This window comes from Chiloscyllium punctatum, chromosome 36 (genome assembly GCF_047496795.1).
Source record: "Chiloscyllium punctatum isolate Juve2018m chromosome 36, sChiPun1.3, whole genome shotgun sequence".
Classification (NCBI taxonomy): domain Eukaryota; kingdom Metazoa; phylum Chordata; class Chondrichthyes; order Orectolobiformes; family Hemiscylliidae; genus Chiloscyllium; species Chiloscyllium punctatum.
In genome coordinates this window covers 26,260,225-26,277,432 of record NC_092774.1, presented here as the reverse complement: position 1 = coordinate 26,277,432, position 17,208 = coordinate 26,260,225, and the positions used below count along the sequence as shown (strand labels likewise).

Here is a 17,208-nt window from a genome sequence, read left to right as displayed (position 1 = left end):
GGGGAAGGGCGATAGTTTTGCCCGCCCCCAGCGCCCTGAAAGGTGGATTTCATTTCCGTTTGAACGTAGTTTTGTTTTAATTTGTAGCCTGTTCAGAAATGTTATTGCAGACCTCTGGAAGGCTGAAACATTGGGACACTTTCTGACATAAACAAAGGGATACCAATAAAATAAATAAGAGTAGGTAAGGTAAAGTACGAAAGAAACCTAGCACAAAATATTAAAATGAATAGCAAAAGCTTCCAGTGGTATGCTGAACGGAACAGAGTCACTAAGGTAAATGTTGGTTCCTTGGAAGTTGAAGCCGTTGAGTTAATAGGAGGAATACTGAAATAAGATAAAAACAATGACTGCAGATGCTGGAAAGCAAATACTGGATTAATGGTGCTGGAAGAGCACAGCAGTTCAGGCAGCATCCAACGAGCAGCGAAATCAACGTTTCGGGCAAAAGCCCTTCATCAGGAATACTGAAATAGCAGAGCTACGAAATTAATACTTTTCCTCAGTTTTTACGTTAGAGGACAATAGGACCATTCCTATTGGAACGGACAAATTAGAGGCTATAGAAAGCGTAGAACTTAAACAATTAATATCGATGGGTATATGAATAGGAAGGGTTTGGAGGGATATGGGCCGGGTGCTGGCAGGTGGGACTAGATTGGGTTGGGATATCTGGTCGGCATGGACGGGTTGGACCGAAGGGTCTGTTTCCATGCTGTACATCTCTATGACTCTATGATAGGTACACTATTAGGTTATCTGTGCCTGAAGGCCTACATCCTAGGGTATTAAGGAAAGTGAAAGTGGGGATAGTGGATTCATTAGTTACAATATTCCAAAATTCCTTGGACATGAGAAAGATTCATTGAGTTTACTTAAGACTGAGATAGGTAGATCATTGATTGTCACCATGAACAAAGGTTATGGGGAGAAAGCAGGGGAATGGAGTTGAAAAACTTATCAGCCATGACTGAATGGTGGAGCAGACTTGATAGGTTGAATGGCCTGATTTCTGCTCCTTTATCTTATGATCTTATGTTTCCAGTGGATTGGAAAAATACTAATGTAACACCTATATTCAAAAAGGGAGGGAGGCAATATATGGGAAATTGGAGCTCAGTTAGTTTAACATCTGTTGTTGGGAAGGTGTTAGTATCAATTGCAAAGGAAGCAGTATCAGGACACTTGGAAATTCAAAACTCCATCCATCAGAGTCAGCATGGTTTCATGAAGGGCTAATCAGTTCTTCGAAGATGTAACAAGCAAAGTGGCTAAAGGGGATCCTGTAGGTGAATATATCTGGCCTTCCAGAAGGCATTTGCGAGAGTGCCACACAAAAGGTTAATTCACAAGGTTGGATCATATGGGATTAGGGGTGATTTATAGGTGACGAGCTGATGGGCAGAAGACAGACAGTCCGAATCAATGGCTTATTTTTTCTGGGTGGCAAGATGTAACTAGTCAGGTTCCACAGGGTTGGGTCCTTGGACCCCAACTATTTACAATCTACATTAGTGACTTGGAGACAGGGATAAAGGCTTTATAGCCTAATTTGCGGATGACACAAAAATAGGTGGGATGGTAAATTGCAATGACGAAATAAGAACCTTACAAATGGATACAGATAGGCTCGGAGAGTGGGTCAAAATGTGGCATATGGAGTTTAAGGTGGATAAGTGTGAGGTCATGCATTTTGGTCACAAAAACAGGAAGGCAACCTATTATCTAAAATGGGGAGAGGTGCTCTGCTGCAGAGGGATCTGGGTATCCTTGTTCATGAGTCACAGAAGGCTCACATGCAGGTACAGCTGATAATAAGGAAAGCGAATGGTATATTGGTTTTTACAGCTAAAGGAATAGGATATAAAGGTAAGGAAGTGTTGCTGCAACTGTACATGGCATTGCTGAGACCGCACCTGGAGGATTGTGCCCAGATCTAACCCCCTTATTTCAGGAAAGATGTAGTGACTTTGGAGGTAATTCACAGGAGTCTCACTAGATTGATCCCAGAGTTGAGGGGATTGTTGAAAGAAGAGATATCAAATTCTTTAGACTGATACTCTCAGGAATTTAGAAGAATGAGAGCAGATCAAATTGAGATATTCAAGATGATAAAAGGTATGGATAAAGTAGACATGGGAATGGGTGCTTCTTCTTCTGGGGCATTCTAGGACGAGATGTCACAGACTTAGGATAAGGGGGAGCAAATTTAAAACAGAGTTGAGGGGAAACTACTTCTCCCAAAAGGTTATGGATCTGTAGAATTCGTTCCCCCAAAGTGCTGGATGTTGAAACAGTGAGTAAATTTGAAGAGGAGTTATACAGGTTTTTAATTGGTGATGGGTTGAAAGGTCATGGGGAGAAGACAGGAAAATGGGATGAGGAGCAGATCAGATTGAATGGTGGAGCAGAAAGGATTTACAGGGCTGTTGCTGGGACAGGTGGGTTTGAATTATAGGGAGAAGCTGGGGCTTTTTAAACCCTGGGGCGTCAGCTTTTCTTAAAAGCTAACAAAATAATTGTTGGTTCTGTAGAAAATGAGTCTGGGGATTCAATAATTGAGGATAAAGAGATGGGCAGATGAATTGAAAAGAGCTTGAATGTCTTCACTAGAGAGGACACAAGTGACACCCTGGAAGTAGCTGTAAATCAGGAATTGAAAGGGAGTGAGGAACTGAAGAAAATTCCAATTACCAGGGAAGTAGTACTGAGTAAACCGTTGGAACTACGAGTTGACAAGTCCCGGATACCCGAAGGATTTCATCCGAGACTGGATAGTGAAATAGTTAATGCATTGGTTTTAATTTTCCAAACCTCATTAGATTCAAGGAAGGTTTCTTTGGATTTTTAAACTCCTTTCTTCAAAAAAGGGAGACAGAGAACAGGAAACTGCAGACCATTTACCTTAACATATGCCAGAGGGAAAATGTTGAAAGCTATTGGTTAAGATGTTATGACGGGCACTTATGTTATAAGTTCAAGGTAATCAGGCAGTGTGAATGTGTTTTCGTTAATGGGAAATAACGTTGAAATAATGTTTTGAAGAACGGCCTGTTCCTACTGCGACTGAGCTGATGAATCTCCAGTACAGATAGGGAACGGAATCCCTTCCCTCAGTCCCCACATTTCCACAACTTCTCAGTTCTGGTGTCCTTTTGGCTCTCTGTTTCCGATGAACAATTGAAACTGTGATCACACTCAGGAAAACTGTAGAGTCACAGTTGCGAATAGTGCAATGTTTCTTCAGTTTGTGTAGTTAAGAAAGTGAGGTGAGGTGGGGGGTGGTGTGTGCATTTTGACCTTGAGCTGTTTAAAAAGTAGCAACGTTTTAAACACTTTTTTTGCTGGGAGGATCTGAAGCTGTAACAAATTTGGATCACAATAAAGGATACCTGAACTTACAGGCGGGCTCAGACTCTCATTGAAAGCTTTGAGCTCCAAGAGATTTTTGTTTTAAAGCTGCTCATTTCTTTCAGCCTCCTGCACTAAGTTCCCAATGTCATGTATCAGATGGAGCAGGGAATGAGTGGCTAGTATCGTTAGAAGTTGTAAATTTTTCAGGAGTGCAGTGTCATTTCATCAGCATTGTAAGTCTACTGGCAGCACCGGGAGGTGTGGGCTGTGTTCACGAGACACAACATGGAGGTGCCGGTATTGGACTGGAATGGACAAAGTTGAAAACCACACAACACTAGGTTATAGACCAACAGGTTTATTTGGAAGCACTAGCTTTCGAAACACTGCCTCGTCATTGGATAGCTGTAGAGTAGAATCATATGACACAGATTTTATAGCAAAAGATCACAGTGTCATACAACTGATAGGACATATTTTACAAACCTAGATTGCGGTTAAGTCTTTCATGTTTTGGAATGGGTTTCAGGTTTCTGTTCATTAATATGTAAATCACAGAACATCTTTTAAGTCACATTCCAGAGATGACTTAAAGTTTTATATTTAAAAAAAGGTGACATCTCAGCTCATACAATGCATGAAAGGTGTGAGGTTCGAGTCTGTCAGTATCCCAATCCTGAATCAGACTGGTTCTATTTCCGAAGTAGGAATTTATAAAATATTACATGGATTGGGTGCCTGCAGATTGTGTACTTTGTGAGCAAAATTGAATATATCTGCAAATATGATTCTGCCAATACAAATTCACCCCATCGAGGTTTGTGCGTGAGTGTGCGCGTAAGAGTGTGTGCATGCATGGTAAAGTGTGAGTGTGATGGAGTCTAAGCCTGTGAGTGTGTTGGGGGATGTATGTGTGTGCCTGAGAGGGAGTGTGTGTATGAGAGAGGCAAGGGGTTACGTTTTGCTAAAACAAAGAAGGACAGGGCTTTTACGGGTAATGGTAGGGCCTTGGGTCGTGTTGTAGAACAGAGACGTGGGAGGATTCAGGTGCATAGTTGCATCACCTATAGACAAGATAGTTAAGACAAGATAGACAAGATACATTAATGTATCACATTTACCTTCATTTTCACACCATTGAATATAGGAGTTGAGACAGCATTTTGGGGTTGTGCAGGATATTGGTGAGGCTACTTTTAGAGTACTGAGTACAGTTCTGATCACCCTGTTAGGAAGAATACTATTAGAGAGGGTTTGGTAAAGATTTACCAGGATGTTGCCAGGACTGGAGGGTTTGAGTTATAAAGAGAGGCTGGGACTTTTTTTACTGGAGCACAGGAGGTTGAGGGTTGACCTCATTGAGATTTATAAAATCATGCAGGAATGGAGGTAAAATGAATAGTAAAGGGCTCTTCCTTAGTGTAGGGACCACTGCAGCGGACAGCTGGAACTGACAACCGGAAGCGGCAGATTCAAACCACTACAAATGCCGGAGGAAAGATCACAGAAGCACTTCACAGGAGGCTCCCAAGCACTGAGGATGTCACCTAGACAGGGGACGAAACGTCTGCAACACAAATTCCCAGCTCGGCGAACAGAACCACAACAACGAGACCCGAGCTACAAATCTTCTCACAAGCTTTGTAGAACCCGGGTCTCTGGCGCTGTGAGGCAGCAGTGCTAACCACTGTGCCACCGTGCTGCCCATAAATTGTTTAATAAATTTTTTAAAAAGGTTTAAAGGGATATGGGCCAAATGCAGGCAAGTGGGACTCGTTTAGTTTGGGAATCCTGGTCGGCAATGACGGGTTTGACCGAAGGGTCTGTTTCTGAGCTGTATATCTCAATGAACCAGAAGTGACCTTATTGAAACCAGTAGAATTCTGAAAGGGGCTTGACAGGATAAATGCAGATAAAATGCTCCTTTGTGGGGTGAGTCAGAATCTTGACAGTGTGGAAGCAGGCCATTCGGCCCATCTATTCCACACTGGCCCTCCAAAGAGCATCCCACACAATCCCACCCATATTTCCAATGGTCAATCCACCCTAATTTGCACACCCCTGAGCACTATAGGTAGTTTAGCACAGCCAATCCACCCTAACCTGCACCCTAATCTATAAATTACCTTCTCAAGAGTGTCATTTAAATGCAGAGCTTTTCTAAGAAAAATGTTAGTCTGACTCAACATTGGGACCCAGACAGAATTCACACCTGTTGTTATTAGAAAAACTCTGAATTTAAATGACATTCTTGAGAAAGTAATTAAAATCACATACAGGGATTAACATACCATAGAGCAGAAACCCATTCTAAAAGATGAAAGATTTAATCTAAAATTGTTTAATGTATCACATTTCCATGATACTTGACTCCTTTAGCTATAAATTCTGTGATCACGATCTAATTCTCCACAACCACCTGATGAAGGAGCGGCGCTCCGAAAGCTAGTGCTTCCAAATAAACCTATTGGATTATAACCTGGTGTTGTGTGATTTTTAACTTTGTCCATGGGAAATACACGTGTTGTGGGACTCATAACAGTTGCTATTTTGTTATCTGTTCCAAGTGAAATCTATCCTCTGCGCAGGCACGGGTGAACAGTTTGTTTTTTGTGTTTTGTGCAAGTTCAGGCGAGCAGCTTTTAAATCCTTATGTTCAGCAGCAGAAGCAAACTGTAGATCAGCAATTGTATTCTGAGGGTGGTACTTCCAGCCCTGGTCATCCTGTTGGGTCAAGAGAGAGAGAGGGAGAGAGGATGTCACATCTAAAGAGCAGACAGAAGAGTTATTTCAGTTGTTCAGTCAGTTGAGTTGGTTCTGCACTCAGATGAGACTGGATACTGCTTTTAATGGATCATAATTAAACACTACAATGGAACACCTTAAATTCAAGGAATGTTGAAAGGGCAAATCGAACAGTAACCTTTAAGAGATATGTTCTTTTTCTAACTTTGGGTGACCCAACATTTTTACTGATAGCTCCATAATAATCTTCCTACTGAATTTTTTCAGGGCAAACAATTTCTGGTGGGAGAAATTCTATATCCTGGGAAGGCAGGGAAATAAAAAAAGTCTGTTAAAAGCATTTTAACTGTGGACCCACAAGCTCTAATGGGAGCGATGCATTTGCGAAAAACATTTCGGAGGAATTCTGTCCAACTGTTGGACTGAAAGTAGTTTCCCCACTGAACGTTAAACAGGTATTGAGAACGTTGCACATTATAAAGTGTGTTACTGAGGATCGGAGGAGGATTGAACTTGCCAACATGAACCACACTTTGCAGAGAGAGGAAATTTCTCAGGATCAAAGAGGTTGATGGAAGCCAACAATTGTCAGATTATTTCATGAAAATAGCAGCTGGTATGGGGAGATGACTGGGGATCCCAGAAGAGGGGCATCTCTAATGAGCACACAAACAAACCCTTCAGTCCAGGCCCACCAGATATCCTAAAGTTAGCTAGTGACCCATTTGTCAGCATTTGGCCCATATCCCTCTGATTCCTTCCTATTCATGTCCCCATCCAGATACTAAGTTTAATCTTTCCTTCGTGCGAATTGTATTTGGAGAAGCCTGAAGTCTGAAAAGGATTTCCTGAAAAAAAAGTTCATTACAGACTGGGTTCAGTGGTGGATTTTATAAAGTTTTGCTGCTGTAGTTGTCAATTTGACAAAAAAAACTTTCAGTTGTTGTTGTCCAACGCAGCATAGATATTCATTTAAGATACATACATTCTTTGTAATATTTTTCCTTCGTTACCAGTGATTGTCTGTCATTTGGTACATTGATCATCATCTTTTTGTGATTGAATAGATACGATTTGAAGTAAATTCTTTAGGATGATTTTGTATTTTATCTAATTTTGTTCTTTGTGCTAAAGATTTCCTTTTCATGATATTTTTATTAAAATATCTGTATAATAATGAAGCAGCTAATTTATTCTGAAATTATTTCAATTAGTTGGTCAGTTGTCAAATAATAGTTGCATAACTATTGTAAATAATGATACCCAGGAAAGCTGTTTCATTTAATATATTTCCTTTGTAAACATCTTACCTAAATTACAAAATGATTATATCTTCATATGAAATAAAATTTGCAGTATTTTATTAAATGGTTGAAAGTAACTTTGCACTTAATTGCTCCATTTGGGATTAAACACTAACTTTGATTAAAACAATCTTTCACAATTTATGGTGAGTGTATTAACAAACGAGTGTTGCCCTTTGCTCTGGAATTACCTCAAACTCAATTTGAAATTCTTGAATGAATAGAATAAGGGGTACAAAATGAATATTTATTGCACTTTTTTGAAATTCTCTGCACTGCCGTTATATCTGGCTAAGCAAGCTACGTATCCCTCCTCATAACTTTGTATTTCTTTGATATTTCATTTGTCAGTGCTATTGCTCAAATAGCCGAAAGAATGTTTTGGCATTTGGTGAAGTTGTGAATTTTCAGTCTGATAATGTCATTCAATTGTCAAACAATCTGAAGATTATTTTAAGAACATCAAAGAGATAGTGATAACAGAAAGTCAACATGTATAATTACCAATGAAACATAAACCATGGCTGCTCTTAATTTGGTACTGACTGAATATCAATCGAAATGATAAAAATAATGGCATTATGCACAAACTGTGTGTAGTGTGAGTTCAGAATTTTTTTGATCATTTAATTCTGGCACATGCAGTGAGGGCAGCACCACAAATTGTTTTATTTGTTCATGGAATGTGAGCATCACTGACAGAGCCAGTATTTTTCATCATCCCTTATTTTCCTTGAAAGCCTGACTGCTAAGAACACAGACATGAATATTGGGTGAGGACAAGATGTGGTTGAGTTGCAAGGCCTACTGGCTTGCGCTGTACCCTGACAAGACAGAGCCTTTGGGAGGAGAACAAAAATTGGAATTTCTACTTAAATATTGATTCTCCCATTTATATCTTGTTAATGTTTGGTCCATCAAATTTGTAATGGCTCTTTTGTTGAATTATTTCCCTGTATCCACAAACATCTGGAATCATTTTCTTTCCAAGAATTTTGCAATTACTTTTGCCATTTTCAGGTTCCATCACCCCTTTAAGATCATTCTAAATCGTAATAACTTGCTTATTTTCTTAAAACTTGAACCATCTTACCCCCAGACCAACTCCCTTTTTAAAAGTGACTGCACTATTTCCAATGTGGTCATGCTTTCTAAATATATTACCACGTACTTTTAAGTATGACCAAGTCTCTTTCAGATTTCAATGTATCTTTTTAAATACAAAAATGCTCCTTTACATGTAGCTAAGCCCTTTGAATATGTTATGTTCCTCTAAGCGCAATCTTGCCCCTCTATAATGTATATTTATCCTTTTATATGAATGTGTCTCTTAAAGGGATATTTCTATTTATAAATAGGACAGCGTAGTTTACATGTTAAGATACCCCTTTGAATGTGCCCACATCCCTTTGAATTATAATCGTGTCCATTTAAATCTCTTTACTGCAGAAATAGCCTATTAAAATGTCCATGTCCCTTTAAAATGCTGCTGCAAGGCGAGACAGGAGAGTTTGTTTTTGTGAATGAGCAGTTGTAGCGCGAGGTGTCTGTTACTTGGTGACGGTGAGGCTCCCCCGGCCCCGCCCATCCCCCCTGAGCTGACGTCACGCGGGGGTGAAGGCGCTCGAGCGGGGAAGGGGCGGCCGTTAGGAAAATGGTGCCGTGCGGCCCCGGGGCAGACACCCGTCACTGGGCACCGCCGCCTTCCTGGTGCAGCTGCTGTGTCACGGCCACACCGCCCGGCTGTACAGCAGGTAGGAGCCGGTGACCATTCTGGAGGCGGATGGGGTTAAGGGCCTGTTTGGGAACCCGTCGGCCGCCTGGGTGGTGGAGTTCTACTGGTCGTGGGGCGGCCCCTGTGTCAACTCTGGGGCCACCTGGAAGGTACTGGGCCCGGGAGGTGAAAGGTGAGGCAGGTTGGGGGGGGGACGGAGGGGAAGGAATGTGGGGCCTGTCCTGTCATAGTGACATTTTACACTCACTTTACATCTGATTTTACTGGGGCTTGTGCATAGAAAAAGTAGCTGCTGTTTAAACATCTCAAGGTTAAAGCGCACACACTCCCCACTCCCCCCCCCCCCCCCCCCCCCCACTCCCCCAACCTCACCACCGAGTTACCCCTTTGTAATTGGATCCACACCCCCCGCGAAAATAGTTTCATAGCTAGATTTTAACTCCAGATTTCTAACCAAATTCCAATACCGCCATCTGCTGCATTGGGATTCACACCCAGGAATCCCCAGAGGGAGGTGGAATTTCCAGTTCATAACAGAACTCAGCCAATACTCCTTCAATCCCTTTACGATGGTACATGAACTCGCTGGTGGCTCTGCAGGTGGAAGGCACGGGTGAAGCCCTTCCTGCACTGAGAGCAGGTGAACGGCCTCTCCCCTGTGTGCAGCTGCTGGTGGGTCCGCAGGTTGAAGGAATTGCTGAAGGCCTTCTCGCAGTTGGCACAGTGGAACGGCCTCTCCCCAGTGCAGACCTGCCAGTGCCTCAGGAAGGTGGAAGAATCGCTGAAGGCCTTCCCGCACTCAGGACGGCTGAAAGGTCTCTTCCCCCCCCCCCCCCCCCCCTTTGTGGACCCGCTGGTGTCTCAGCAGGGTGGAGGAATTGATGAAGGCCTTCCCGCACTCGGGGCAGGAGAACGGCCTCTCCCCTGTGTGAACCTGTCGGTGCCTCAGCAGGGCAGAGGAATCACTGAAGGCCTTCCCGCACTCGGGGCAGCTGAAGGGCCTGTTCCTCGTGTGGACCTGCTGGTGCTTCAGCAGGGTGGAGGAATTGCTGGAGGTCTTCCCACACTTGGGGCAGCTGACGGGCCTGTCTGTCATGTGGGTCTACACGGCGGAGGAACCACTGAAGCCCTTCCTGCAGACATGACAGGAGAATGGTCTCTCCCCAGTGTGGCTGCGCCAATGAGTCTCCAGGGCAGACGAGGCACAAAAGCCTTTACCACAGTCACCACACTTCCATGGTTTCTCCACGGGGCAGGATTCCTTGGGTTTCGCCATGGCCAAAGCTTCAGCTGCACACAAACGCATGTACAGGCCCTCCCTGCAGTGAATTCCTCTTGCCAGGCCGTATATCTGTTATACTCTCCACAATCAGTGCGCTGCAGCAGTAGGGTCTCTCATCCAGACCCACTGATGCTGAAAATGTACTGAAACAGGAACCAAAAAGCTTTGCTCCTTCTCACAGAATCAGTTGAAAACTGTCGTGCTCCCGATGGATCAAGTGACTGTCAGACATTGACATGAAAGTGAGAACTGCAGACACTGGAGAGTCAGTATCGAAAAGTGCAGCGCTGGAAAAGCGCAGCAGGTCAGGCAGCACCCAACGAGCCGGAGAGTCAACATTTCAGGCAAAGCCCTTCATCTGTCCATTTTTGAAATTTCTGTCTTTAGATCTTCAAATATTCTGTCAGTCCAGGGTAGAAATTCAGAACAAGTAATTCTACATTCTGTGGAAGATTCTTTTCTTTTGTTATTCCACAAAATTGAAAACACACTCTTCCCCTCTGTTCTCACTCTGCTCTAACTAATTCTCCTGAAGGTGCTGATTCAGGATCTTACAGGGGCCGAAAAGCAAAAACGTCAAGACTGACATCTCTCTAAATTTGGATAACTCCATTTGAAAGTTAATGTCTTTCACAACACTGGGCTACTGTTGAGAGTGAACAGGTCTGATTTTTGGAAGCAAAAAAACAAAGTGTGGCAATTCTTGAGGAACAACCAGACACAAAATGGTTAACATTTTGGGAAGGTGGGAGCAAAATTAAACATCAAGACACTAACATCAACCATATCCAGTCAAACTCGTCTGCTCTCAGTAAGGGCAAAACATCCTTGAAATCTGCTCTGAAAGTTGTCTTCACAACCACAGTCTGTGTTCAAAGAACAATTAGAGTCGTACAGTACCAAAACAGACCCTTTGGCCCAACTCGTCTAAGCTGACCAGATATCCTAAATTAATCTAGTCACATTCGCCATTACTTGGCTCCTATGTGAACCATGTGCTGGCAGGTGGGACTAAATTGGGTTGGCTATCTGGTCAGCATGAATGAGTTGGACTGAAGGGTCTGTTTCTGTGCTGAACATCTCTGTATTAATACGACCATCCAAATGCCTTTTAACTGTTGTAATTGTACCAGTCTCCACCTCTTCCTCCGAGACAAAGGATATATTCTATACACACACTCTGAAAAAGTTGCTCCCAAGGTCTCTTTTACATCTCTCCCTGCCCTCACCCTAAACCTATTACCCTTGAGTTCTGGACTCCACCATCCCAAAGAAAAATCATTGTTTCTTGACCCTATCCATGACCCTCAAAAGTCTATAATGTCACCCCCTCAGTCTCTGGCGTGCTGGGAAAAAGTAGCCCCACGCTATCCTTCCGTTCCTCCTCACCCAAGTAATTAAGACACACCCTGTTTTTGCAGAGTCTTCTCCGTCCCTGGATTCACTCCTGTTGCTACAAGTGAACAGATTTTCCCCCATTCCCCTCTCTCTCTCCACCCCAGGATGAGTAGTTGCCCAGCGGGAGGCAGTTTCACTCAAACTGGTAGGGCCATTTCCGTGTTGTGACGCCATCAATGGGTCAGGGGTCAGGCAGAGAATGGGTTATGGGGCTGGGCTCCGCCTACACCTACAATGGGACCCCACACTGCGCATGCTATGGCCGGCCCGCCTTGCACATGTTTGGAAATCCCTTCCGTTCAGAGCATTGCCAGAGTGTGGAAGCAGGCCACTCGGCCCAACGAGCCACATCGACCCTCCGAAGGGTAACCCACCCACCCCGCTCTACATTTACCCCTACCACACCTAACCTGCACATCCCTAGGTACTATGGGTATTTAGCATCGCAAATTCCCCCTACCCTGGACAAAGTTAAAAATCATAACACCAGGTTTGGGTCCAACAGTTTTATTTAGAAACACTAGCTTTTGGAGTGCTGCTCCTTCAATAGGTGGTTGCAGAGAATAAGATCATAAGACACAGAATTTATGGAAAAACGTTACAGTACCCTACCACTGAAATGATGTATTGAAAAACCTAGATTGTTAAGACTTTAATCTTTTCGAATGGGTTGCAGGTACCATTAATATGCAAATCCCAGAACTTCCTGTAATGCGTCTTCTCAAACATGTTCACTCCGTGGACTTATGCGTGTGTGAGTGCATAAGAGAAAGAAAATGTCTTTATCCATCCTGTATAGCACTATACTTTTTTGAGAACATATATCTTATTTCTGTTGGTGTAAATATTGTTGTAAATCATAGCTGGGTACTATTAGTTAAAGGTAAGGGAGAGAGAATTCCTCAAGTCGGGCACTATATGAATCCTGAAAGACCCCCATTTCTAGTTTACTTCTGAATGAACAAACATTAAACACTAGCATCTATTTATTTTGAATGTCGTTTCATTTTTCTCGTTTGATTCCCTGCTATGACTACACTCTGTCTGGATGGTTGACAGACTGGGAGATTGTGGGTTGGGGCTTGATTGACTGAATGTTTTATTGTTCCCAAAGGTGTCAGAGGAAGGGAGGGGGTGTCAAAGCTTCAACAGAATTGAGAACAGGCCAACATCATATTCTGTGGGAACAGGGAGATCAAAGGAGGACAGAGAAATCAAGACCGGAAATTCGAGCTAACACCAGACTACCCTGTAATCAGTGCTTTGATTAGCAGTGCCAACCCTCTGCCTTTACCTAGCTTCCCATTTGATTACCTCCTCGATATTCAGGAGCCAACCTTAAGTCATCCTGAAGCTCTTTCTCTGAAGGAGTTTCAGATCATAATTATTCTCTTCAATGTGTGCGGTTAATTCATTCACTTTTGTTACAATGCACACCGTTTTTAGTTTCAATTTTTGTGATCTTTCCAATTCAGTTTTGATTGTTGGTATATTTACTGTCCTTGTCCCTTTCTATTGTTCTCTGATGTTCATTTTCTATATTGCTACATTGCTCACCAGTCTTGATTTGGATTGGCCGTGCTAAGTTGCCCCCAGTGTTGAGGGATGTTCAGGTTAGGTGGGTTAGCTATGGGAAATGAAGGGTTATAGTTTCACAGTAACAGAAGCAGGAATAGGCCATTTAGCCCATCAAGCCTAATCCACCATTCATTAAGATCAGGCTGATATATCCTTTGTCTCAGCTCCTCCTCTCTGCATTATCGCAACTACCCTTAATTTCCCTATCATGCAAAAACCCATCCAACTGTGTCTTGAACATAATTAATGAAGCTGCCTCTACTGCTTTCTTGGGCACAGAATTCCATAGATTCACTATTCTCTGGGAAAAACAGTTCCTCCTCATCTCTGTCCTACATCTACTCCCCCTAATCTTACGCCTCATCTCATCCACAAGCAGAAATGCCTGGATTGGATAGAGTTTGATCCCCACAGTTCCCACTTTCCACCAAAATCCCAGATGTACTCACTCAGTTGCTGTCTCACAAATCAAAGATTTTATTGTGACTTCTTCTGCTCCCAGTAAGGGAGCATCTTTGAAAGCTGCTCTGAAAGTCCAGACTTCACAACACTTCTGCTTTCACCGAAGGTGATTAGAGTCATCCAGCATGGAAAGAGACCCTTCACCCCAACTCGTCCGTGCTGACAGATATCCTAAATTGATCAAGTCTCATTTGCCTGCATGTGGCCCATACCCCTTTAAACCCTTCCAGATGCCTTTTAAATGTTGTCATTGTACCAGCCTCCACTACTTCCTCTGGCAACTTGTTCCATGCATTCACCACCCTCTGTGTGAAAAAGGTGCCCCTTGGGTCCCTTTTAAATCGTTCCCCTCTCACCTCAAACATATGCCCTCTAGTTTTGGGCTACCCTAGGGAAAAGACCTTGGATATTCACACTATTCATGCCCCTAATGAACGTCCATAAGGGCACCCCTCAGCCTCTGAAGTTCTGGGAAAAACAACCGTGTCTCTGTACCTCAAACTCTCCAACAGCCTTGTAAATCTTTTCTGACCCCTTTCAAAGTTTCACAACATCTTTCCGATAGCAGGGAGGCCATAACTGAATCCAAAAGGATGTAACCAATATCCTGAGCAGCGCAACATGACCTCCCAACTCCTAGACTCAATGCTCTGACCAATAAAGGAAAGCATACGAAACGCCTTCTTCACTATTGTATCTTCCGGAAATTCCACTTTCAAGGAATTCTGAATCCGCATGCCAAGGTCTCTTTGTTCTGCAATATTCCCCTTACCTGAGTCAGTCCTGTCTGGCTTGCTTGACCAAACTGCAACACCTCACATTTCTCTAAATTAAACTCCATCTCTAACTCCTCGGGACATCAGTCCATCTGATCAATTCTATTTTATATCAAACTTTCTTTCCTCTCTCATTCCCAAAGAGCTGAAAATCTCCATCCAACACACTCTCCCTCCATTCTCACTTTGCTGAACCTAATCTCTGCTGTACCACATCCTAATGGTTCATGCTAATTAACAGGCCCCACTCAGAGGGAATCTAATTGAAACATACAGAACACTGAAAGGGGCCTAGTGGAGGCTAGGAAGATGCTTCCATTGGAAGGAGAGACGAGGACCCGAAGGCACAGCCTTAGCGTAAATGGAAGACCTTTTGGAATGGAGATAAGGAATAACTTCTTCCACCAGAGAGTGAGGAATCTATGGAATTCACTGCTACAGAAGGAGAGGTCATTGAGGATATTTAAGACTGAGATAGATAGGTTCTTGAGTATTAAGGATTACAGGGAGAATGGGGTTGAGAAACTCAAGAGCCATGATTAAATGGTGGAACAGACCCAATGGGCTGAATGGCATAATTTCTGCTACTATGTCTTATGGTCTGTTGATGTCCTGGAAGAGAATTGGGAGCAAGGCCATTTGGTCTTTTAAGCCTGGATCAGCATTGAACAGATATGAATCTACTTGCATATAGGTGGATAGGCTAGGACTTTTTCACTGGAAGAAAGTGAGGACTGCAGGTGCTGGAGATCATAGTCAAGAGTGTGGTGTTGCAAAAGCACAGCAGCTCAGGCAGCATCAGAGAAGGCAGGAAAATCAACATTTCGGGCATATGCCCTGATTCTCCTCGGATGCTGCCTGACCTGCTGTGCTTTTCCATCACCACTCACTTTTTCACTGAAGCACAGGAGGTTGACAGTTGACCTTATACTGGCTTATAAAATCATGAGGGGTATAGATGAGGTGAATGGCGCGTGTCCTTTCCAGAGGGTGGGCCTTTCAAGATTATCTGCATCTCCCTCAACACCCATCCCCGGTCTTGAAGAAGGGTTACACCCAAAATGTCGACTTCCCCAGCTGCTGATGCTGCCTGGCTTGCTGTGTTCTTCCAGCCTCCTGCCTTCTATTTTGCCAATTGACGCAGACTTGGACCAACGTTTCCAGAGTCTGTCTCCTTCTGGATTCACTCCCTTTCCTTTCAGTTGCTGCAAGTCAACAATTGAACCCTAGAATGAAAAAGAAATGGAAAAGGGGGCAAGAAAAGAGAATGCCGTACTCACAGAAGAAGGAATTTTCAGTCTGGGCAAAGCTCAATGTTCATTCAGACAGAAAGGAGCAGGTGTAGCAACTTCAGAAGGTCATGGTCCAACTTCCCTATTTAGACAATAGGGTGGCTCTGATTGGCAGGAGGACTCGTCTCCCCAGAGCTCCCCAATCGTCCATCAAAAGAAGGTCTCACATCACTTTTGCTGGCAGCGATGAGCATGCCCAGTGTTTTGCTGACACCAACGGGCATGCATACTGCTTTTCTGATACTGGCAAATATGCGTTGTATGCTCTATGGGAATACGGGAGTTACTGACAAATTTTAAGTGTCCAAATGCCCATGGGGGGGGAAAAAAAAGAGCAGTCACAATTTTTTCTCCTGTGGCTCGACATCTTATTGCTTTTGCATTTTGTCTGGCTGCTCAATTTTTGTGTGTCTCTTCTCCTTGTTGAGAGAGAGAGTGGCCCCATGAGCTGACTGTGGGAAGGAGCTTTAACCGGTTACACAGATTGAAGAAACATTACACGTTTTCTGACTGCGGTCACACTTTCAATCGTTCATAAGAAACACAGAGCCAAAAGGACACCAGAACTGCAGAGATGTCGTGGAAATGTGGGGACTGAGGGAAGAGATTTCAGTCCCTGTGAGCACTGGAGATTGGCAGTTCCTCAAAAAATTATGATATTATCTCCTATTGACAAAAAACACATTCACACTGCCTGAATACTTTGAACTTAGTCAAGTGCCCTGTCATAACAGCTTTAATAATAGCTTTGAACATTTTCCCCATGACCTATGTTAAGGTAAATGGTCTGCAGTTTCCTGTTCTCAGTCTCCCTTTTTCAAGAAAGGTGTCTCCCAATCTAAAGAAGCCTTTTCTGAAACTAATAGGAGGTTTGAATAATTAAAACCAATTAAAACCACTAACTATTTCACTAACAAGTTTTTCTTTAAGAGTCAAGGATGAAATCTTTCGGGTACCTGGGATTTGGCAACTCGTAGTTCCAACAGTTTACTCGGTTCTACTTCCCTGGTAATTGTAATTTTCTTCAGTCCCTCCCTCCCTTTCCTGATTTACAGCTAGTTCGAGGGTGTTACTTGTATCCTCTCTAATGAAGACATTCAAACTCTTTTCAATTCATCTGCCATCTCTTTATCCTCCGTTATTGAATCCCCAGACTCATTTTCCACAAAACCTGTACTTAATTTTGTTAATGTTTAAAAATTAACCTGATGAAACTTTCTAACCTGATTTTATATTTTTGACTAACTTTCTAACCCTAATTGCTGTGCTCCTGCCTGCATTA

General features: G+C 43.1%; 1 protein-coding gene, 1 long non-coding RNA gene and 1 pseudogene across 2 annotated transcripts in view; 2 read left to right on the top strand and 1 right to left on the bottom strand.

The window, feature by feature from the left end:
• Positions 1-17,208, bottom strand: part of LOC140460903 (uncharacterized) — a 261,829-nt gene that overhangs the window by 140,905 nt on the left and 103,716 nt on the right. The window lies entirely within an intron of this gene.
• The window catches only part of LOC140460049 (uncharacterized), a 95,986-nt pseudogene that overhangs the window by 24,981 nt on the left and 53,797 nt on the right, over positions 1-17,208 (top strand).
• LOC140460928 (uncharacterized) lies at positions 9,028-12,803 on the top strand. The gene is made up of 2 exons (XR_011954395.1): positions 9,028-9,310; positions 10,602-12,803. It is a non-coding gene; the product is annotated as an uncharacterized lncRNA (long non-coding RNA).